The 21836-nt window shown below is 43.6% G+C and overlaps 1 protein-coding gene across 5 annotated transcripts in view; it reads left to right on the top strand.

Annotated features, from left to right (window-relative positions):
- The window catches only part of LOC135196464 (retinol dehydrogenase 13-like), a 152690-nt gene that overhangs the window by 69164 nt on the left and 61690 nt on the right, over nucleotides 1-21836 (top strand). Inside the window, exon 1 of one of the 5 annotated variants that reach the window (XM_064223312.1) lies at nucleotides 3807-3914. The exons of 3 other annotated variants lie outside the window; for them this stretch is intronic. The gene's annotated coding sequence lies outside the window, so the exon portion shown is untranslated. Of the gene's footprint in view, nucleotides 1-3806; nucleotides 3915-6257; nucleotides 7600-21836 lie in introns of those variants that run through there. One more of the 5 variants, XM_064223313.1, reaches the window with a different exon arrangement.

The raw sequence follows: 21836 nt of genomic DNA, 5'->3' as shown, positions 1-21836 counted from the left end.
CATATACAAAAATATGAAAAGCGGAAATGAAACAGATGTGGTTTATCTATACTTTGCAAAAGCTTTTGACAAGGTAGACCATAATATATTAGCGAAGAAAATTAGAAAACATAATATAGTGGATAAAGTAGGAAGATGGTTAAAAGAATTTTTACACAACAGAAAACAGATAGTTGTTGCAAACGATGAGAAATCGGATGAAGCTAAGGTAATATCCGGTGTGCCACAAGGTACGGTGTTAGCTGCATTACTGTTTGTTATTATGATTGCAGACATAGACAGTAACGTTAAGGACTCAGTAGTGAGTAGTTTCGCCGATGACACAAGAATAAGTAGAGAAATTACTTGTGATGCAGATAGGAACTCGCTACAAAGAGACCTTAACAAAGTATACGATTGGGCAGAGGTAAATAGGATGGTATTTAACTGATAAATTTGAATCAATAAACTATGGAGACAGAGAAGGAAAACTATATGCATATAGGGGACCCAGTAATGAGATAATAACAAATAAGGAAGCAGTTAAAGACCTTGGTGTGATGATGAATAGGAACATGTTATGCAATGATCAAATAGCAATTCTATTGGCAAAATGTAAAGCAAAAATGGGAATATTGTTACGGCACTTCAAAACACGAAAAGCTGAACACATGATTATGCTTTATAAAACATATGTTCGTAGTCCACTTGAATATTGCAATATGATATGGTATCCACACTAGCAAAAGGATATTGCACAAATAGAGAGTGTACAAAGATCCTTTACAGCTAGAATAGAAGTTAAGGGCCTTGACTACTGGGAAAGACTACAATCCTTAAAATTATATAGTCTAGAAAAGAGAAGAGAACGCTACATGATAATTCAGGCATGGAAACAGATAGAAGGGATAGCCGAAAACATCATGGAGCTCAAAATATCAGAAAGAGCAAGCAGAGGTAGATTAATAGTGCCCAAAACTATACCAGGAAAAATAAGGAAAGCACACAGGACATTAATCAACTACGCACCAGCATCGATAATGCAGCATCTATTCAGTGCGTTGCCAGCTCATCTGAGGAATATATCAGGAGTGAGCATAGATGTGTTTAAGAATAAACTCGACAAATATCTAAGCTGCATCCTAGACCATCCAAGATTGGAAGACGCAAAATATACCGGAAGATGCACTAGCAACTCTCTGGTAGACATCAGAGGTGCCTCATACTGAGGGACCTGGGGCAACCCGAACAAGATGTAAGGTCTGTAACGTAAGGTCTCTCTCTCTCTCTCTCTCTCTCTCTCTCTCTCTCTCTCTCTCTCAAATAAATAAATAAATAAATAAAAAACCTTAAATGTATGAATATTTTTTGCACTTGAAATGCACCTAAACACATAACCTCTCTCTCTCTCTCTCTCTCTCTCTCTCTCTCTCTCTCTCTCTCTCTCTCAAAAATAAATAAATAAATAAATAAAAAACCTTAAATGTATGAATATTTTTTGCACTTGAAATGCACCTAAACACTACCTAATCTCTCTCTCTCTCTCTCTCTCTCTCTCTCTCTCTCTCTTCTCTCTCTCTCTCTCTCTCTCTCTCTCTCTCTCAAAAATAAATAAATAAATAAATAAAAAACCTTAAATGTATGAATATTTTTTGCACTTGAAATGCAACTAAACACATAACCTCACTCTCTCTCTCTCTCTCTCTCTCAAAAAATTCTCATGTATCTATCTTATCTCTTGTACTTGAAATGCACCTAAACACATGGCACCCTCTCTCTCTCTCTCTCTCTCTCTCTCTCTCTCAGAAAAAAACCATATATGTATATTTTTTTGTACTTGAAATTCGCCTAGACGCCTGACACACTCTCTCTCTCTCTCTCTCTCTCTCTCTCTCTCTCTCTCTCTCTCTCTCTCTCTCTCAGAAAAAAACCATATATGTATATTTTTTTGTACTTGAAATTCGCCTAGACGCCTGACACTCTCTCTCTCTCTCTCTCTCTATCTCTCTCTCTCTCTCTCTCTCTCTCTCTCTCTCTCTCAAAGAAACGCACATGTATATTATGTATGATACTGTATTAATTTAACTTCCATGATTCTACAAAAGGCTGTTTACAATATGATAACTTCGCCGAAAAAATCACCCAATTCTCCTCCATCTTCTTTTAATAATAAATCCGAAATTAAATACCTTTGCAAGATGTGACACAGTATTGTCAATCTGCACACTTAGGTACTAGAAACCTTTGCATCCCCCACTAAAATCTTTTGCACCTCACTTTCACTCCCTGCTAAGGGTTTTAGCAAATGAAAATAGCAAATTGCTCGTAGTGCATTTTCATGTAAAATCAAAACAATTCTTATGGGAAATTCGACGACCCATCTTAATGACAGGGGTTGCTGTGAACTTTCGGCAAATCAGGTCAGGATAAAGAGGAGCAGCTGACGTAAGGATCGGAAAAGCCTTGAAGTGTTTTGCGGTTACCCAGGTCATGTAACCTATTGTGAGAATTATTACTTATAAAAGGTCTTCGTGGCGTTGCTTCGGTACCTAGATGCAGCCCCTTTCATTCTACAGTGGAAATTAAACCTGCTTTGGCAGCAATTGAATTGTCAGTTTGTCAATAACATGCTGGCTAGTTTTTGTGATTTGTCAGATACTATTAAGTAACTTCCTCCTTTGAGGCTCTTCATAAAGTAATGGAAGACGCACCTGACTTTCTCAGTCATTGAATAAACAATAATATTAAAAGTAACACTAAAATAAACATAGCTAAATTCATTTTTTTTTTTTTTGCATAGAACAAAGTACCCTCGCAGGTGGGTAGTGCCGTCGGTGCACCTCTTGCACTTCACTGTTGGCATTACTTACGGTTCTTTGCAGCGTCCCTTCGGCCCCTAGCTGCAACTCCTTTCGTTCTTTTTACTATATCTCCTTTCATATTCTCTTTCTTCCATCTCACTTTGCACCCTCTCCTGACACCTTTCAAACCTTTTACTGCCAATTTCTGTGTCAGCGCCGAATGACCTCATAGATCCCAGTGCTTGGCCTTTGGCCTAAATTCTATTTTAATTTCAAGTGTTATTTGATAAGTGATATATTTATGTAATAGTTTTTACCACGGGAAGAATTATGAAAATTATTACCGTAGTGGGCACAGTAGTTTTCGTATCTGTTCTGGTAAAGCGAGGCTGTCCATCATGAAAGTAATCATTTTGACGAAACTTTTAAGTAAAGTTAATGCACAATATTTTTATGTTTTACTTTAAAAATTCTCATGTTTAATGAAACATTTTATATGGAAGCTGACTGAACAGTTATTTTAGCGCCACTGTGTAACTCAGGATAGAAGGAAAGACACTAATTAAAAAGGATAAAATATGATTAATTGTTTCATTTCTCTTAGAAGGCGAAAGTAGAAAGAGTACACGCTGTGAATCAAACTTTGTTCCATCTATGGACAAAATGTGAATTATTTTTAGTCTTGCGTTACATATGTCACGTGAATCTGTTTGATCTATTGCGATTTAGAACGTGATTGCTGCTTATGGTTTTCAAAATGCAGCTTTTTTAAACCCAAGGTACCATTTCATGACAGTCAGGTCAAATTATTCGTAGGCAGGGTCAGGTCAGACGATGACCAGTAGACCACCAATAACTTCAGGTACCATTTTATTACCGTCAGACCAAGTTATTCGTAGGCTGGGTCAGGTCAAATGATGACCAATAGACCATAATTAACTCAAGGTTTACCACTTCATTATCATCAAATAAAGTAATGGCAATGATGAGCCAGTACATAGGTCTTGATCCCCAACTACTACTATTCAGTCAAAGAGTGGCCGAGGCCCGAGGTTAAAATTACTGCCGCTATGAGATCAAGTTTATTCGTGAATTTAGATCAAATGCTATTTTAGCTTATGTAAATACACTAAGGTTAGTAGAAAATAGACTAAATGTTGTATTTAAAAAAAGGCAAAAGTTTCTGAGAAATGAAAGTTCAGACTACGCATCTTTATGGCTTGGTTAGGCATGCTATTGTCAAGGTAATCGTGGTTTGAATAGTAGGTACCTTGGTAGTAGTAGCGATTATAATTGATGCTTACCTATTTTGGATTTAAGTTCTCTACGGTTTGGCCTTAATTGCTTATTTACCTCAAGTATACATTTTGGTGAGGTATGCCTGGCCTATGGAACCTAGCCTAGTACCTATTTGAATTAGGCTATTACTATGATAGGTAGGGTAAACAACCGAGTGGACTGGCCAACTCACCGACTACCCCGGTTTTGGCCACCCTCCGAAAAAGTACTTTAACACGTCCTGACACCAGAGATGGTCATCAGTCATGCATTGTTGGTGGTGATAGCAGGAGCTCAAGACCTCTACTCTCCTTTTGAAGTATTTTCTCCAAAGTTAGAAATTAAGGCCATATTTTAAGATTTAAACAGAGGGTAATGAAAAGTGTGGCCAACGCAATGCACACTACCCCAAAACACTTTCGAAGTTTTTACTTACAACTCCAAATATTTCAAAGATTGACGCCATCTTGATGTTTGCGGAGTCGCTTGTGTCAACAAACTTCCCATTTCCTGTGCTAAATCCGCACACCACTTGTACCCATAGGCGCTGGGGCACTTTCATCACAACAATCATAAACCTGTCCTCTGACCAGTACTTATCCAAGGGGACCACGGCATTTCTCTGTGGTGTTTTGCAGCGTTTTGCGTTCTTCTGTTGTTTATCAGTGTTGTCAGTTGGTATGAGTTTACCCTCCAAACTGGGTATAAGACTTACATAAAACCGGGGAATTAAGTGAAATTAGCGTATCTATTTGTAGTATGTATACATAGGTATTACAGCAATTTTATCATACTGCATTACTATGACAACTAGACTTCTTGGAAACAGTTTGTAAATGCATCGGCGTAGGGTAAAACACCACGGAAGGCCAACCCTCACCACGGTGGACGGGTCTTATTCACTCGATATTTAATTGGTGAAACAAGAATACAATTGCAACTCTAAGCATACCATTTAAAAGATTGAAGTTTTGTCAACATAATGTGATATATGAAAGCCCCATACAAACTAAAATAAGCATGTGAGCTCTTCGTACAATATGTTTTCAAGGCAGTTTTGAAATCCAATATGGCGGCTACATTTTGCATGGAAGGTTCTGATCAGTGACGGCCACCATCTTTCCCCAGCCTTCCCAGCACTCATTTGAACAATGTTAGCGTATATATGTAACGTTTATTGATCTTACTCAAGATTGCAGTTGTAATCAGTACAATAAAACAACATTTTGTTGCCTATATTAGTGAAAGTATGAAACTTGTTATTCCCGGGGTTATGGTTTGAAGTGAATTCATTCTTACCTTGTAATCGGTGGTTTTTATCCTTACTGCCATCACAACTGAAACTCCACAGTGCTTATTTGATTGTTATTATACACATTATGGTCTCAGTTCACTCCACATTGCACTTTAAACCTGTTGCTGTTCCTAGTTTCTAAGCGCGCGCGCCACAAACACAGTTACGAACAGCAGACGACGAACTGCAAAGTTTTATTCCCTAAATTGTTTACTTTACTCGTTATTTAGTTTAAATTTACTTTTTTATTTAAAAATTTTAATTTAATTCATGTATATTATCCCAAATTACCCCGAAAAATTACAGATATTTCTAGAGTAGATACAATCAAATGTTTCTAACGTTTTTGTACATCTGGCTGCCGAAAACCATAGAGGAACGACTACGGAAAAGTGCATAGAGGAACGACTACAGAAAAGTGAATTATATACGTTTTTTTTTTTTTTTTTGCTTTTTTGTTTTTGCTAGCACTTTTCATTGATTTCAGTCTATATTAGTATTTTGAATTTCTTTAATAATCGTATGCCAGAAATAAATGTAACCTTTAATGTTTGCATGATTTAATGTTTGCATGCTAAGAATAGCAAAATCATCGTTGCCACATTAGTGGAGGCTTCACACATACGCCGTTCCATTATTATAAACTGTTTCCATGAATTTTAGTTGTCATAGTAATGCAATAATGATAAAATTGCTTTAATATTTATGTATATATACTTCCAATACATAGCCTAATTTCACCAATTTCAACGTTTTGTGTGTAGTCTTATACCCAGTTTGGAGGGTCAACACATACCGAATGGCAACAGAGAGAGAGAGAGAGAGAGAGAGAGAGAGAGAGAGAGAGAGAGAGAGAGAGAGGCGGAGGAACGAAGAAGAAAAGGGGTGGCGGTGGAGGGGGGGAGAGGGTAGGTGGAGCTTTATACGTGTGTTCGTATCCATTTCTGCATAATGGAGTTTTTGTCTCTTGGTACAAGGACAAGTGTCGTTATTCTTTACGATTTAGTGATTCACGATACCCTTATAAATTACGGCACTGGGTGTAATGCACTATAGCAAAATCTCGTTCTGTTACGAGTGTTCATTACAGAAATAGGTATTGCCCAAAAACGTGCTTGCACTGTCTCTGAAACCCATAGTAGATATGCTGCTTAGTTGTCAATCAAGTTTTTATAACCAAGTATTTTTTACAAGCTAGCTATTGAATAAATTTGTATGTTTCTCAGTCAAAACATATGCCCTTCAATGCTAACTTTCCTCTTTTAATGACTTTCTGGTCATTGCAAATTCGGCCCCATAATTTCTTATGGTGCGAAAACAGACAGAGGCCCAGGGACCGAAAACGATTGCGTCACACTACGGCGGTAATCCGGCAGTAAAACATCTTCATATATCCAAAAAGTAAATAATAAAGATATATATGCGCATTACAATTATAACAATTACATGAATAGCTGATAACAATCTGCATGAATAACTGGTAAACTGTTCTGCAAGACAGTTGAGTATAGCAATTATTTACAATAGGTACGAAAGTCAAGATGTCGTAACGTCATGATACAAACTTAAAAGAACGTTCTAATTCCGAAAAATAATTACTTAAATTTGAGTCAGAGTTGAGTTACTTTTTCAATAACGAATATTTTCAAATTAATCATCATAAATATGTAAAATATTGATGTTTTACTATTTATTTAAAAAATTATCGAAGTGCACTCTTCGTCGTCGTCTTCTACAAAACAGTTGTTTACTCGGTGAGGAAAAGTTTTCAGATTATTGTGATAAAAGTGCCCCAGCGTCTGTGGGTACAAGTGGTGTGCGGATTTATCACAGGAAATGGTTAGTTTATTGACACAAGCGACTCCGTAAACATCGAGATGGCGTCAATCTTCTAAATACCTCGAGTTGTAAGTAAAAATGTTGAACGCGTTTTGGTGAGATTTGCACTACGTTTGAGACCGTTTTCAGTACCCTCTGTTTAAATCTTAAAATTTGGCCTTAATTTCTAACTTTGGAGAAAATACTTACTTCGAAAGGAGAGGAGAGGTCTTTAGCTCCGTTTCTCACCAACAACAAGTCGCGACTGATGCCCATCTCCGGTGTCAGGACGCGTTATAATGTACTTTTTCGGAGGGTGGCAAGCGTTGATTGTAGGTGGCCTGTTTGGCCTGCCGTGGTGTTTTACCCTATGTGTGATGCTCCACTAGATTGCCAACGATGAGTCATTTTTCGTTGCGTCGTCTGCTTGTAAGTATACATCAGAAATATTTGTAATTTTTGGGGGTTAATTTGGTTGCAAAAAAGGGATATAGACATGAATTAGATAAAAATTTTGAAGTAAAGTTAAACTACATAATGAGTAAAGCAAACAATTAAGGGAATAAAGCTTTGCACCTCATAAACAGCGTAGTCGTCTACTGCTCGTAACTGTGTTTGCGGAGTGAGTACTTAGGAACCAGGAACAGCAACGTGGTTCAAGTGCAATGTGGAGTGAATTAAGACCAAAATGTGTATAATTACAATCAAATAAGCACTGCGGAGTTTCAGTTGTGATGGCAGTAAGGATAAAACCACCGATTACAAGGTAAAAATGAATTTACTTCAAACCATGACCCCAGGAATAAAAAGTTTCATACTTTCACTAATATAAACAACAAAATGTTATTTTATTGTGCTGATTACAACTGCAATCTTGAGTAAGATCAATAAACGTTACATATATACTCTAACATTGCTCAAATGAGTGCTGGGAAAGATGGTGGATTGTCTGTGGTTAGAATGGCCAGCCACGCAATTGCCGCCATATTGTATTTCAAAACTGCCTTGAAAACATATTTTACGAAGAGCTCACGTGCTTATTTTAGTTCGTATGGGGCTTTCATATATCACTTTATGTTGACGAAACTTCAATCTTTTAAATGGTATGCTCAAAGTTGTAATGGTATTCTTGTTTCACCAATTAAATATCAAGTGAATAAGGCCTGGCCAGCGCGATGACGATGGATTGTCTGCGGTTGTTTACTCTACTGATACCTTACAAAAATTTGACAAGTAGCCTGCAAGTTACCCCACTATCTAAAACGACTGAAATGAGGGTTGTATGTTAATTCTTTAGGTACATGAATGGTTACTTTGGTGCTAGAAACTTTTTTTTTTTCCTCATCCTTAGACATGTATCCCACAAGATACTGGTATGACGGCCAAAAAACTAGGCTACTACCGCATTGCACAACTCAGGAATGTAAGAAGTGCTTAGCCTAAATCACAACATAGCCACATCAGTTGAAAAAATACATGAGTTCGTGCCAGTCGTCCTCAACAATCACCCAAAAACTTATACTACAACACAGTAATATGGAAATTGGGAGGTAAAGGGATATAGCCGAACCTTGTTTTACCTAACCTAACGTAGGGTGATAGGTCCTGTCCAACAGGGTTGCGTAAACTATTAAGAATTGAGGCTCTCTGGTACTTTGTATGGTCTTCTTCAAGTCCTCTGAGACTTAAAAGAGAACGGTAACCAAGTCTTAGTAGTAGCCTAGGTGGCTAATGCCTGAAGTGGCGGGGTCCGGGATGGCATAGCCTAGTAGTAAAAGCTCTGCCAAGGAGTTCGATTGTATATTTTTTGTAGGGCTCAGCATACCCCAAGATGTTGGGATATGTAGTCCCCACTCCCCATCTGCTGCTAGTTTCTGGATACCTGACCTGCTAATAAGCAGCATGGAAGTCTAGAGGGTCTGTTCCCTGCAGGATGGTTACAGACCACCTTTCAATGAATCTTCCCGCCCATCCATATTCTGGCGTACCTTCCTTGATTGCCCAAAGCTTTGGTCCTTGGTGCAGAGGTGAAGGCACTGCTGGAGCTGAAACGCTTGAAGCCCAGGTTCCTTTTGCTGCTTAGTACTAGTCCACTTGTTGTATGGTGACCGTAGACTCTATTGCTGAACAAGCATTTACATGTCATTGTGTTTACCCTTATTTAAAGTTTTTCGCACTTGATAGTTTATATGATCTGCAGTCAACTTAATGCTCTTGGTTCGTATTTTGAATACTCCTTTATAATCCCAAATACTGTACCTCAGTGTTATACTATGCAAGCGGGCATTTTTTAGATGGCTGTGCAAAAGGAAGTACAATAGACCTTGAAGAGAAAGTAGGTGTGTTCTTGTAATTGTCTTTTATGAAAGTCTCTTATTTAGACAGAAAGCTGATGAGTCATTACATATAAGTTTTCTACATAAACAACAATCTTGCATTGCAAGAGGAGAGCAAAAGAATTTACCACATATTATACAAACATGCAACATTTGAAACACTTTTTGGTGTTTCATGGTAAAACCATTATTTTCTTTTGAGTGCTGTCTTCCCAACCCCGGCAATTTGAAAATGCTTTAGTTTCAGGTGTCTCAGGCATAACATGCCAGATAAGGATATGGTAAGGGCATTTTTGAATTGGAGACTAAACTGTGAGAAAACAATTCTTTGTTCTGGAAGAATAATTTAATTTCTCAGTGATCAGCATGCATAAGTAAACTAAGGGGTTTGCATTTATGAAACAGCTCTTCAAAAATGAAGCAAGTATATTATAGTATTTTATTCATTTCTTCTTATTTTGATAATGTTCAATATACAGGCAGTCCCCGGGTTACGATGGGTTCGGCTTACGACGTTCCACGACGTTCCGAGGTTAAGGCGCTTCTCAATTATATTCATCAGACATTATTTCCAGAGTTACGACACATGTTCCAGGGTTTCGACTTCTACAACACTGATCTGGCAGATGAAATATGACACCAAAAATGCAAAATAATCAATATTTGAAGGTTTTTTTTATGAAAAATGCAATAAGAATGCAGTTTACATAGTTTCATACATTCAACTTACCTGTCAGATATATACATAGCTATCGACTCCGTCGTCCCCGACAGAAATTCGAATTTCGCGGCACACGCTACAGGTAGGTCAGGTGATCTACCTGCCTGCCGCTGGGTGGCAGGACTAGGAACTATCCCCGTTTTCTAATCAGATTCTCTCTGTCGCTGGGAAGGTAAACATATGTTTGCTTTCCCTCCTGATTTGATTTTCGTGTTTCATCGCCATCGATCTTCTGGGCCGACTTTTACAGGGAAGTACTGGATCGTGGTTTGGCATACGTTTTTAATAACTTTTTTGATAACTTGTAATAACTTTTAATGAATTAAAACTTCGAAGTTTTCGAAGAATAGAGTATGTGTAAACTCCGAAGTTTTCGGTAGACAATTACATAGTTTGCAAGAAAGGGAAATATAAATATTTATTCATTGATAAAGTGTAATAAATGTTAGAATTTGATTGAGGAAAATAAGGTAACTTCCTATTTGAGGAAGTCAGAAAACATAGAACTAGATATGCTTTCTGTAGAAGCTTTAATAGCCCTCGTTCTGACAAGCAGTTAGAATATTAACAGTACTAGTAGTGTTGTTTCCTCATCACCTTCTTACTTCACAGAAACTACAAATTCATTTGCAATTTGAAGATAAAGGAATGTGGCTCAAGATACGAGCTATTATAAGGTAAGAAGTGATTATAGTGTTCCCCATTGCAATAGAGGGTGCGTCTGATCGGCTCTGTCTCGCTCCAGGCCTAGACCTCTTCCAAGCTCCCTGGCCCGGAGGAGAAGGAATGTCGAAAGCCGTACGGAGGTTATGGAGAACCCCCACCGTTCAGGCGTCCCCTCGGCAGGTTCTGTAGAACGTTCCAGACTGCCAGGGATAGCCATTGGAAAGGCATCCTAATTCAATGTGTTCCCCTTTTTATTATCGTCTTGACGAATAAGGAGTAAAACATTCAACGGCGTAGATTAAATGAAGATGCAAGATAATCTCGTCTGGCTATCGGAACCTCAGAAGAGACAGAGAAAGGAGAAGTATATGAAAATATATCTATTCTGAGAAGAACGAATTAGATATTAAAGAATATTTGTTGATCGAATGAATTATATGGATCTCGTTTAGTGAGTACACATATATATCAACTTTTTAAGACTTCTAGCTCCTTGGGCATGAAGCTCCGGTAACGAGGCTCAATGCGCCTAAAGCGTCTGAAACAAGGCGCAAAGCGCCTGAAACGAGGCGCAAAGCACCTGAAGGGCCTGAATATGGGCGCAAAGCGCCTGAAAGACTATGAACCAGGATCTTTATCGGAAATGGAAGTCCTTCTCATTCAGAAGAAAGGGAGGGCTATGTCCGAAAATGGAAGTATTGTCGAATTCTAAGCAAGAACAATATACAAGAGATCAGAACCTTCCGCACACAGGATCTTCCAGAAGGCGGAAGATTCCAGATTCGAATAACCTTCCAGACGTACAGAACTTTCCAGGCGAGGATCGCCTTTCAGATGCTCGGAACTTTCCAACAAGAAAACTTTCCAAGGGCGATACGTCTTCTAGGATCCAGGAGTATTCTGATCACGATACTCCTCCCAGGCGCCAGGAGTATTCGAAACGCGATACTCCTGCCAAGCACCAGGAGTATTCCGACGAGCACGATACTCCTCCCAGGCGCCAGGAGTATTCGGAACGTGATACTCCTACCAGGCGCCAGGAGTATTCTAGGCAAGATACTCCTGCTTAGCGCCAGACACTTTCTCCTACAAGAAGAGCCTGACAACCGCCGAGAGTCTTCCAGGCGAAGGGTGAAAGACATTCGAGGCTTCTCCTGATAGGGACGGGAGTTGTCGCGCAGGCGGCCATTGCCCTTGTCAGGATCGTCTTAATGCAATAAAGGCAAGAGCAAGTTCGGTTTTTTCCAGGCAGGGACTCAAGATGTAGCACAGGCTGCCGTAGCCCTTGTCAGGTTAGAGTCGGTACTGCGAATAGCCCTTCACCTTTCGAAAGGAAGCGCTCTCCTTCGGTTGCTCAATCTTGCCCCAAATTGAGGAATGGAAGATAGAGCAGAATTGTGAGAATTAGTTCAGTATTAGTAAGAGGATATTAAAATCATCCTCCTTCTAAAATAGATTGCAACCAACCATTTACAGAAAGAGGGGCAATCGTTTGGAAGTGGAACAAGATTCGTACGAGCTCTCATTCATTGATTAGAGGCTCTTCCAGATAAGAAAGGCGTGAAATACGGACTTATCTCCAAGATAATAAAAGCTGGAGAGATTCTCTTCGATCCTCGGTTGTCATTTGCAATATCTTTCGACTAATACTCATTCGGGATTATTGACGAAATGAACGAAGAGAGTAAGATTTCTATTCTTTCTCTGCATGTCGGAAAGGAAAGAGTGTCGGAGAAGGCTTGCTGATATGACTACTGAATGACAAGTCATAATACGCATACCATAGTTGCCTTTCTGGTTCGCTACGGAATTGTCTATATCCTTACAGGATTTTCCTAGTAAAGACTTCGCTTAAAAGGTTTGTTACGACAATACCTATTCAGCCTCGGTATTTAACAAAGGTTGTTTGCCTAAAATTTGCATTATTGAGAGCTTTCTTAGACTCGAGAATAATTTTATTATATCCATTCATTGAAGGGAGTAACTGGCAACTCAGAATGAATGCAGCCAGGCAGTGAACGACACGGCTGTAATTGTGAGCCAACCTAGTACCATCCGGTTCTCGGTCGTGAACGGGTGGTTACATCTTTCTCTCCTAAAGGATCGAATGCTTCACCGTATATTCCCCATACAATCAGGGACTTAACCACGAATTGAGGGGATTTTTTAGGCAAACATGAATAACATCGTATTCGTTTTGCTAAGGATATCTCTCTGCCTCGGCGAGGAAAGAATGTAGTAGGAAATTCACCTTAAGATAACGATACGCTTAAGCCTTATGCACACACCGTGGTTAATTACAGCGTTCCTACTATCCTTACAAGAGTTTCCTAGATGAATGCTGCTGTTTTACCACAATGTGATAGGATTATAAAGAATTTTAGTTCGGCAGAGCACGATTTAACATTCATTGGAAAGAGTTGTCAGACCCTGCGGAAAATATTCACAGATATCTTCGCAAGGCAGAGGATGAACGACCTTCTTATAGATTGCTTCCTTTTCCTCGAAACAAGAGAGGTAGCAAGATACGCCATCTTTAAATTAAATAGGGGAATAAACTTTAGTTTTTTTTTTTCCCCTAGTTGTATATATTCTTAACACATATTAAAATAAATGGGCGTCTAAGGAAGAAGATGAATGCATCATTTTGGCAATAAAAGGTTGGATTCACAGAAGTCACGTTCTTCTTTCAGCATGGGTCGGAAGGTTTTTCTAAGAGATTTGATCGGAATCTATTATAAATATTGGACCTGAAAAACCTATTCACTCTGAGTCTGTCTGCGTGCAGACTGACCAGAAGTAAATATGAATGAGAGGATTTTTCAAGGGAAGCTTGATAATTCCTTTAAATATGTTAAAGACATAGAGTTGCTGCAGATCGTGCTAGATAGAAAGGGGAAACTGTCCTCTTCCTCTTCCGATACCTCTGTGAACCACATAATGGTTTTCTTCCCTTTCAGAGGGAAGAATCACCTGGTAATTTATGCTATCAATGAACACAGTGAAAAGATATATTCTGTCTAGACAAAGAATATTAGAGATAGTAGAGAATTAAGATCTTCGGATCTTATACAATACCTCTATACGATAAGAGTAAGAGAGCTTATACTTAGAATGGGATCCTAATTTGGGCCTCAGATTCCGTGTTCCGACAAGATGGAACTGCTCCTAATCAAATGTTTCTCTTGGTCCTAAACGATCAAAAGGACAAGTGAAATTTTGGGCTTTAGAATCTGGAATCAAATTCTATGACGACTCGGCAATGGGTTCTGGCCAGCATAGTATGTTTGGCAAGAGAACTAAAGCCTTTTATTCCTGGATCAACGCTTTTAGATAGAGGTTTCGTTGTCCGGGTAATGTAGTGACATTGTCATCTACAGAAGAAGAAAAGGTTTAAACGTTTACTGACAGAGTCTTTGGAACGCGAGAAGGGCTCCAACTACTTCCCAAAAGGTTCAGAGAGATACATTCAAGAGCTAGAAATCAACCAATTTCAGCTCAGAATCTCTTTAAATTCCAAGCTCCTTCCCTTCCTTCGGGCAAGGATAGGGAAGCTTCTGCAACGAGAAAACTCATCAACATGTAGGAGGAGAACTCGTTAGCAACGGAAGTATGCAATAATGATCCTCCTCGGAGGAAGACTTGTCTCTTGGACTTTTGAGATTTCCTATTGTCTACTGGATGGAGCGGGACTAAATTGTGATGAATGTGCAGGAGCAATTAGCGTCTTTGGTAGGAGTACTTTCTAAGGATCCTACTCGTAAAAAAGGATGACAGACTTCTGATTAAGAAGATCCAAATACCGATCTCCTGTCGGGCGCGACGAACCCTACAGGGAGTTGTCGCACAAGCGGCCATCTCTGGGGGAGCGATGCGTTAGGCGCGAGACTGGGAAAGGAAGTAACTCCTGCCAAGCGTCTGGCGCCAACTAGGAGCCAGGCGCCAAGTAGGCGCAAAGAGCCTGACTTTACTGTAGATCGTTCTAGGCCAAGATCTTCATCCAAGCAACAAGAGCCAACTGAGAGAGAGAACTCCTGATAGGAGTATAGCGCCCGCCTAAGCGCAATATACTTGCCATTCGAAAGGCCATTCCATGAGCGATACTCCTACCAAGCCACAGGATTATTCGGAACTAGATGCGCCTTCCATAGGTCAGGAGTATTACGGGAAGAGATACTCCTGCCAGGCGCCTTGAGTACTCTGACCTCGATACTCCTCCCAGGAGCCAGGAGTATTCTAGACTTCTTACTCCTACCAGGCGCCAGGAGTATTCGAAGCGCGATGTGCCTACCAAGCGCCAGGAGTATTCTGAGCTTAATACTCCTAACAGGCGCCAGGAGTATTCGGAACGCGATACTCCTGCCAAGCACCAGGAGTATTCCGATGAGCACGATACTCCTCCCAGGCGCCAGGAGTATTCGGAACGTGATACTCCTACCAGGCGCCAGGAGTATTCCGATCACGATGCTCCTCCTAGGAAAGCGATACTTCTGCCAGGCCGCCAGGAGTATTCCGAGCACGATACTCCTCCCAGGCGCCAGGAGTATTCGGAGAGCGATACTCCTGCCAGGCGCCAGGAGTATTCAGAGGACGAGGAGGGTATTCCGATCGCGATACTCCTCCCAGGCACCAGGAGTATTCGGAGCGTCGATACTCCTGCCAGGGCGCCAGGAGTATTCTGAGCTTAATACTCCTAACAGGCGCCAGGAGTATTCGAAGCGCGATACTCCTGCCAGGTGACAGGAGTATTCGAAGCGCGATACTCCTGCCAAGCGCCAGGAGTATTCGAAGCACGATACTCCTGCCAGGCGCCAGGAGTATTCGAAGCGCGATACTCCTGCCAGGCGGGCCAGGAGTATTCTGGAGCTTAATACTCTAACAGGCGCCAGGAGTATTTGGGAGCGAGATGCGCCTTCCAGACGGCAGGAGTATTCGAAGAGTTTTACGACTGTCAGGCGCCAGGAGTATGCTAAACAGGATACTCCTCGCGCCAGCCAGGCGCAAGCCAGGCGTTAGGCTTCATCCAGATGAGATCCAGTTCAAAGAAAGTCCTAGTCTTCTTTGAAACAATGGTGATCTCTAAAGCACTTCATAAGTGACTTGATGATACCTTCAAACAGCTGAGAATTTAAAAAGCTCATGAAGTGCGAGCTTTTGCAAATTCTTGTTCTTTTCGTAACAATATGTCAGGAAGACATATTAGCTTTAACATATAAAGAGATGCAACTATGTGTTGACTGCTCATTACACGAAGGACTTCAAGTTAACCTACGAGAGATTCTTCTCTCTTGGTTTATACGTATCAGCGGATACGTTGCTGGGATAAGGAGCCGACACTGATCCTTTAATAATGAGTTGAATTTATTTTAACTCAATGATTTTTATTGGAGGTTTGAAAGGAGGTTGGGGGATAACTCTCTTTCAATTTAGCGCGAACCCTCATGTTAGGAACAGGTGATCGGGATCGGTGTTGCGCTCCTTAAATAGAAGTGCGTGTTGTCATATAAGCGGATGTGCTCCCATTGACAAACGCCAGTTAGGTTCTGTCGAGTAAAGTGGGAAGAGACCCCATCGACAGATCCACAAGAACTCTTGGCCACAGATCACTATCTCGCTAAGGCTCTTGAGATGAAGCAGACTCCTATGCAATAGCTAGGAAGTCAACCCTTCGTCTAGAAACACAGAGGAACTAAGGTCTATAAATACCTACAACATATGTTGTTTACCTGTCTAGTCAGTAATTAGCTGTCTCTTGCCCTCCACCAAAGGGTGTCAATCAGCTATGTATATATCTGACAGGTAAGTTGAATGTATGAAAATGATATTGTTATGATACAATAAAGTTTCATACATACTTACCTGGCAGATATATACAATTAAAGACCCACCCAGCCTCCCCGCAGGAGACAGGTGGAAGAGAGAATCTGATTAGAAAACGGGGATAGTTCCTAGTCCTGCCACCAGCGGCAGGCAGGTAGATCACCTGACCTACCTGTAGCGTGTGCCGCGAAATTCGAATTTCTGTCGGGGACGACGGAGTCGATAGCTATGTATATATCTGCCAGGTAAGTATGTATGAAACTTTATTGTATCATAACAATATCATTTTTCAATGCACCCAAAGCATTAAAAGTAAGATCTTCTTAGGATTTTTGAAGATGTTCCGGCTTACGACGATTTTCGGCTTACGATGCGTCTCAAGAACGGAACCTCCGTTGTAACCTGGGGACTGCCTGTAGTACCATAATATTCCTCTTAAAATTCTAATTCTACATAGTATATTAGTTTACCTACTCAAGATATTAGATAATTGCTGTAAAAGTATTGTGGATGTTAGAATAATGGTGGAATCTAGTGATGTGTTAAAATTTAGCATTTGCATATTCAAAATATAAATTGTTCCGATACGTAATACAAACCCTCGGTCCTTTAACAATAGGAAGGTAACTAGCGGCAGCTGGGACGGTCGTAAGCTTCGAACAGGGCGGGAGAAACGGTAAGTTAACTGCTTGTCCGATCGTGCGCGCGCCCGCGCGCCCGAGAGGTGAAGAATCACTTTTGCTTTCGGCCGCGGGTGTGAAGGACGTGTTCGTCATCGCTCTCTGCCCGCTTCATCGTCGTATGCTTTGTTTATATTGTGTTTTCTACTAATGGTTTGGTTTGACTTGAAAATGAAACTGTAAGTACACTGTTTTCATTTTCATTACTTAATTATGAATCAACATGGAGCTATCGCCGTAGAGACGGCGATTTCCGCTCTTTTCATGAATTGAACCCTTTTGAACTTAACGTCTCGGTGCCGAGGGCGGGCCCCCCCCCGGGCCCCAACTCACGCGCCGAGTCATGTATTTTTGGGCGAAAGTGTGTAATTGAAAGATGTAAGTACTCTTTTTCATTATATTTTTGCCCTGTGCGTTCGTTGCCGAGAGCTTGATTGCGCTCGGCAAGAGCCTCTTATTTTGTATGAATAGAATGCAATGAAAGTGGATTCGCAATGGACAGTTTTCTTTTCAGTTTTCATTTATTAATTTGCAATCGAAATTTTAATTTTGGATCAATTTCCGCTCTTACCCGGGAATTAATCCTTACGATTATTGCTGTGAAAGTGAAAATAGCAAGTGCAGTATTGTTCAATGTTTCATATATATTTATGATAGCATCATATTATTATGGATCAAGTTTCCGCTCTTTACCGGGAATTGATTTTTCCCTCTTTAAGTTCTATGAAGTGAATCGCAAGTGCAGTATTCTGTTTCATTTTCAATATTACTTTTCACTGCTGTGCGGGGGTAGGGGAAGCGAAGGTCTGCCAGGAAGTCGTCGGAAAGCTCTCCCGCGACTCCCTTGGTATCCGATTCTTCGTCTTCTTTCCTGCCCCCCCCGCTCAGCTTTCCTCGTATTTTGTTTTTGGGTCTTCCTTCCGTTCCGGGGTTCGGGTGGGCATGTCTCCCCCCCCCCCGTGCGTGAGGGAACCCCTCTTACTAATCTGTCTGTGCTACCGCAGGTGCTACAGCCGTGGGAGACGACCTTGGACAGGTATGGACCACTGCGGCTGCAGGGCGTGCCTAGCATCCACGATCTGCTGCAGAGTCTAGCGAGGTCTGGGGCGGTGACCTTGGGATGGTCTCCACTACAACCTTCACGGCCGCTTATGCTGCTTCCCGCTGGTCTACACTCCCCATGCTGTGTCGGTGACGCCGTCTGCCGCTTCTAGGGCCGGTCGCCGCCGTACCGAGGAGGGGTATGCCGCCGCCGCCTGTGTTTTCTTCTTGTGTTGCCTGCCCCAGACTTCCGCTGTTCCAGCAGCTCGCCCCTGGACCGGCCGCCAGTACCACGCTGGCTGCCGATGATTCTACGAGGCGATGGCTGGGCCTGCCGTACCTGTCGCTGATGTGGTTCCCGCTACTGGCTTGGCTGTCCCTTCTGTGTTTACCGCTGCCGCTGTTCCTGCCGCTTAAGCTGAGCTGGTTGCTGTTCCTGTCGCTCCTGGTTTCCTGCGCCTGTCCATGCTGGTCCTGCCCATGGTGTGTCTTCCCCAGTCCCAGGTCCTTCCGGACAGGTGCAGTCGGGCCGTGTTGCTTCGGCAATAGGCCCGACTCCGGCCTGGATGGAGGACCTGACGACTGTCCTGCGTGAGCTGACGAAGAAGAGGAAGGTGTCATCTTCGTCTGTTGCTGCCTCTTCCCCTTCGACTTCTAAGGCCCATAAGCCGAAGAAGAAGAAGGCTGCCTCCCCCCCCTAAGAAGTCTCCTTCGGGAACTTCTAAGGGCCCGTCCCACCTCGGTGGGACGGGGGGTCCTTCTGCTGGTCCTTGCTCCTTCGGGAGCGGGGGGGGCCCCCGTCTCCCCTTCCGTAAGGAAGAGATAGACGGGGACCCAGAGGAGTATCGGTTAGCTCTGGTACTTCCTCGCCTGGTGCTAGCTGCGATGCCGCTACGCCAGGTTCCGGCTCGGTCTCTCGTTCGTCGAGATCCCGAGTGTACGCTCTCCCTCGGGAGACCGTGCAGCCAAAGTTTCGGCGCCAGAGTTTCGCTCGGCGCCAAGACCACGGCACGGAGCAGAAGGCTGGCGAGAACCGCTCAGGTGACTCTTGCCAGGCCAGCGGCCGCTCTCGGCAGCGACCCAGCTGGTAACCGGGTTTTGTTATTCCCCTAAGAAGACTCCTTCGGGAACTTCGAAGGGCTCGTCACATTCCGGTGTGACGGGGGGGTTTCTTCTGCTGGTCCTCCTGTTCCTTCGGGAAGCGGGGCCCGTCTCCCCTTCTGAGAAGAAGAAGAAGACGGGGACCAAGGGTGTGCCTGGCTACCGCTGGTACACCCTCGCCTGGTCTTGGCAGCTCTGCTGCTAAGCCAGGTACCGCTCGGTTTCTCGTCCGCGAGAAGTTCCGAGTGTACGATCTCCTTCGGGTGACCGTGCAGCCAAAGTTAAGACGCCTGAGTTCGCTCAGCGTCATGACCGAGGCACGGAGCAGAAGACTGTCGAGAGCCGCTCAGGTGACTCTCGCCAGGCCAGCGGCCGCTCTCGCAGCGACCAGCCGGTACCTCGGGTGGACGTGACGGTCTCTGACCGGCCACGGTTGAGGCTGGGAAGAGGTCCCCCAGGTCCCCTCGACCGACGGTACCAGCCTCGGTTGGTACCAGCGGTTTGACGTGCCGCGAGGACGCTCACCGGTCCTCACGGCGAAAGCGAGCTCTGCAGGTCACCTGACCGCCGCTCCCACAGGGACCGGGCGGATACGGTGACCAGCAGCAGCTCGTCTGACGCACGGGACCGGGGTCGACGTGCTCAGTCGAGCCGCTCGCCACAGGGGAGCGGCACGGCCAGGCCTGCAGATCGATCCCCACCGCGGGTTGGTGATCGGCTGCAGCCCCCCACGTACGCTGGTCCTGCCAGCGAGCGGGGGGGGGAGCGTCAGGTCTGTCTCTCCACTACCTTCAACTTCCTCGGGCTACACCGGGAAGAGCGAGGTAGCTAGGAGTGATCTGAGAGTGCGCCGCTCACGATCCCGTCACGACGCCGCACGTGCCAGTATGGTCTTAGGACCAACCAGGACGTACGCGCAAGTGATTGGAGGCGACCGTCAGGGGGGGAGAGGGGGTAGCGTCAGTTCTGTCTCTCCGATACCTTCAACTTCCTCGGCATACGCCAGGAAGAGCTAGGTATATAGGAGTGATCGTGAGAGATGCGCCGCTCACGATCCCGTCACTACGCCGCACGTGCCAGGTTGGTCTTAGGACCAACCAGGACGTACGCGCAAGTGATTGGAGGCAACCGTCAGGGATCTGTTGCTGGTCCTTCTTCTGAAGGAGGAGGGTCCTGGGAGCTGCTCTTGTTGGAGGGACTGGACGGTCCTACTCCTCAAGACGCTGTAACTTCCGAGATTCAGAGTAACTTTACCCAGGTTATTGCACTGATTCGTCAGCACAACGACCGGGGGGGAAGGATCGCCGCTCCCACCGAGCAGAGCCCCATGTCTCTGCTCGAGTCGTTTTGGGGCCCGAGAGGGAACCCAAACCGACGGTGGGTATGCCGCGATCGGAGCTTACCGATTCTGTCTTGAACCAAGAGCTCTCGTCTCGCCGGACAAGAAGGCTCTCTCAGTTCTGGCCGGTCGATCAAGCTACTTCCACCTCCTCTACTGCGACAGCGGCGTTTCTACGTGTCTTCGGACACCGTATTTAAATACTCCTTCGGTCCTCCTGAGAGGTTTCGACCTCGACGAGGACTGGAATGAGTCGGAGGACGGTATCGGCTCTCTCCTGTCAGGTGTCGATCAGCCCCACCCAGACGACGTTCACAGTGGCGGCAGACCCTTACCTACAGTGAGAGTTCGTAACCCTCCTCGGGGAAAAACGTTTTCTTTTCTCCTGACGATACGTTTCCCAGACTCTGAGAGGCCATCGCCGCAAGGCGATGGCTGCTCCTACTCTTCTCCAACTGCTAGTTCCACTGGGAAGGCGAGCGAGTATCCAATTCCTCCCCCATTCCCTCTCTCCTTACGGCTACGAGGGAAAGGGAAGGATCCTACAGAGGTTTCTCTGTAGGATCCCACGTTGGGGACTGCGCTACCAGGGGGGACCTTCGGGTCCTACCTGACGTAAGCCCCGGTCGTTGAGGAGGGATCCTGCCCCATTCTCGATTTCTACGGGAATCGAGAGGACCACCAGCCGATATCGTTTGACGAATTCGGTGGGGGTTTCGCAGACTGCTTAGAATTCTACGGAATTTCTAGCGCATTCAGAGTGTTTAGAGTTTCTTACGATCTCCAAACACTTAGGCGAGACCACGGTCCAAAGTGAGCGAGACGAGAATCCCCGATATGTTACACGATAATCGGGAACCTCGCCTATGCTCGAATTCCTGGAATTTCTAGCATTAGGAAGAAGACTGCTGCTGAAAGAAGACTATCTCACAGTAGGCGACCAACCTGGAATAGAGAAGAAC

The sequence above is a fragment of the Macrobrachium nipponense genome, chromosome 17 (assembly GCF_015104395.2).
Source record: "Macrobrachium nipponense isolate FS-2020 chromosome 17, ASM1510439v2, whole genome shotgun sequence".
NCBI classification, from domain to species: domain Eukaryota; kingdom Metazoa; phylum Arthropoda; class Malacostraca; order Decapoda; family Palaemonidae; genus Macrobrachium; species Macrobrachium nipponense.
The sequence above is the reverse complement of the archived record's forward strand: the minus strand, read 5'-3'. Positions and strand labels throughout refer to the sequence as shown.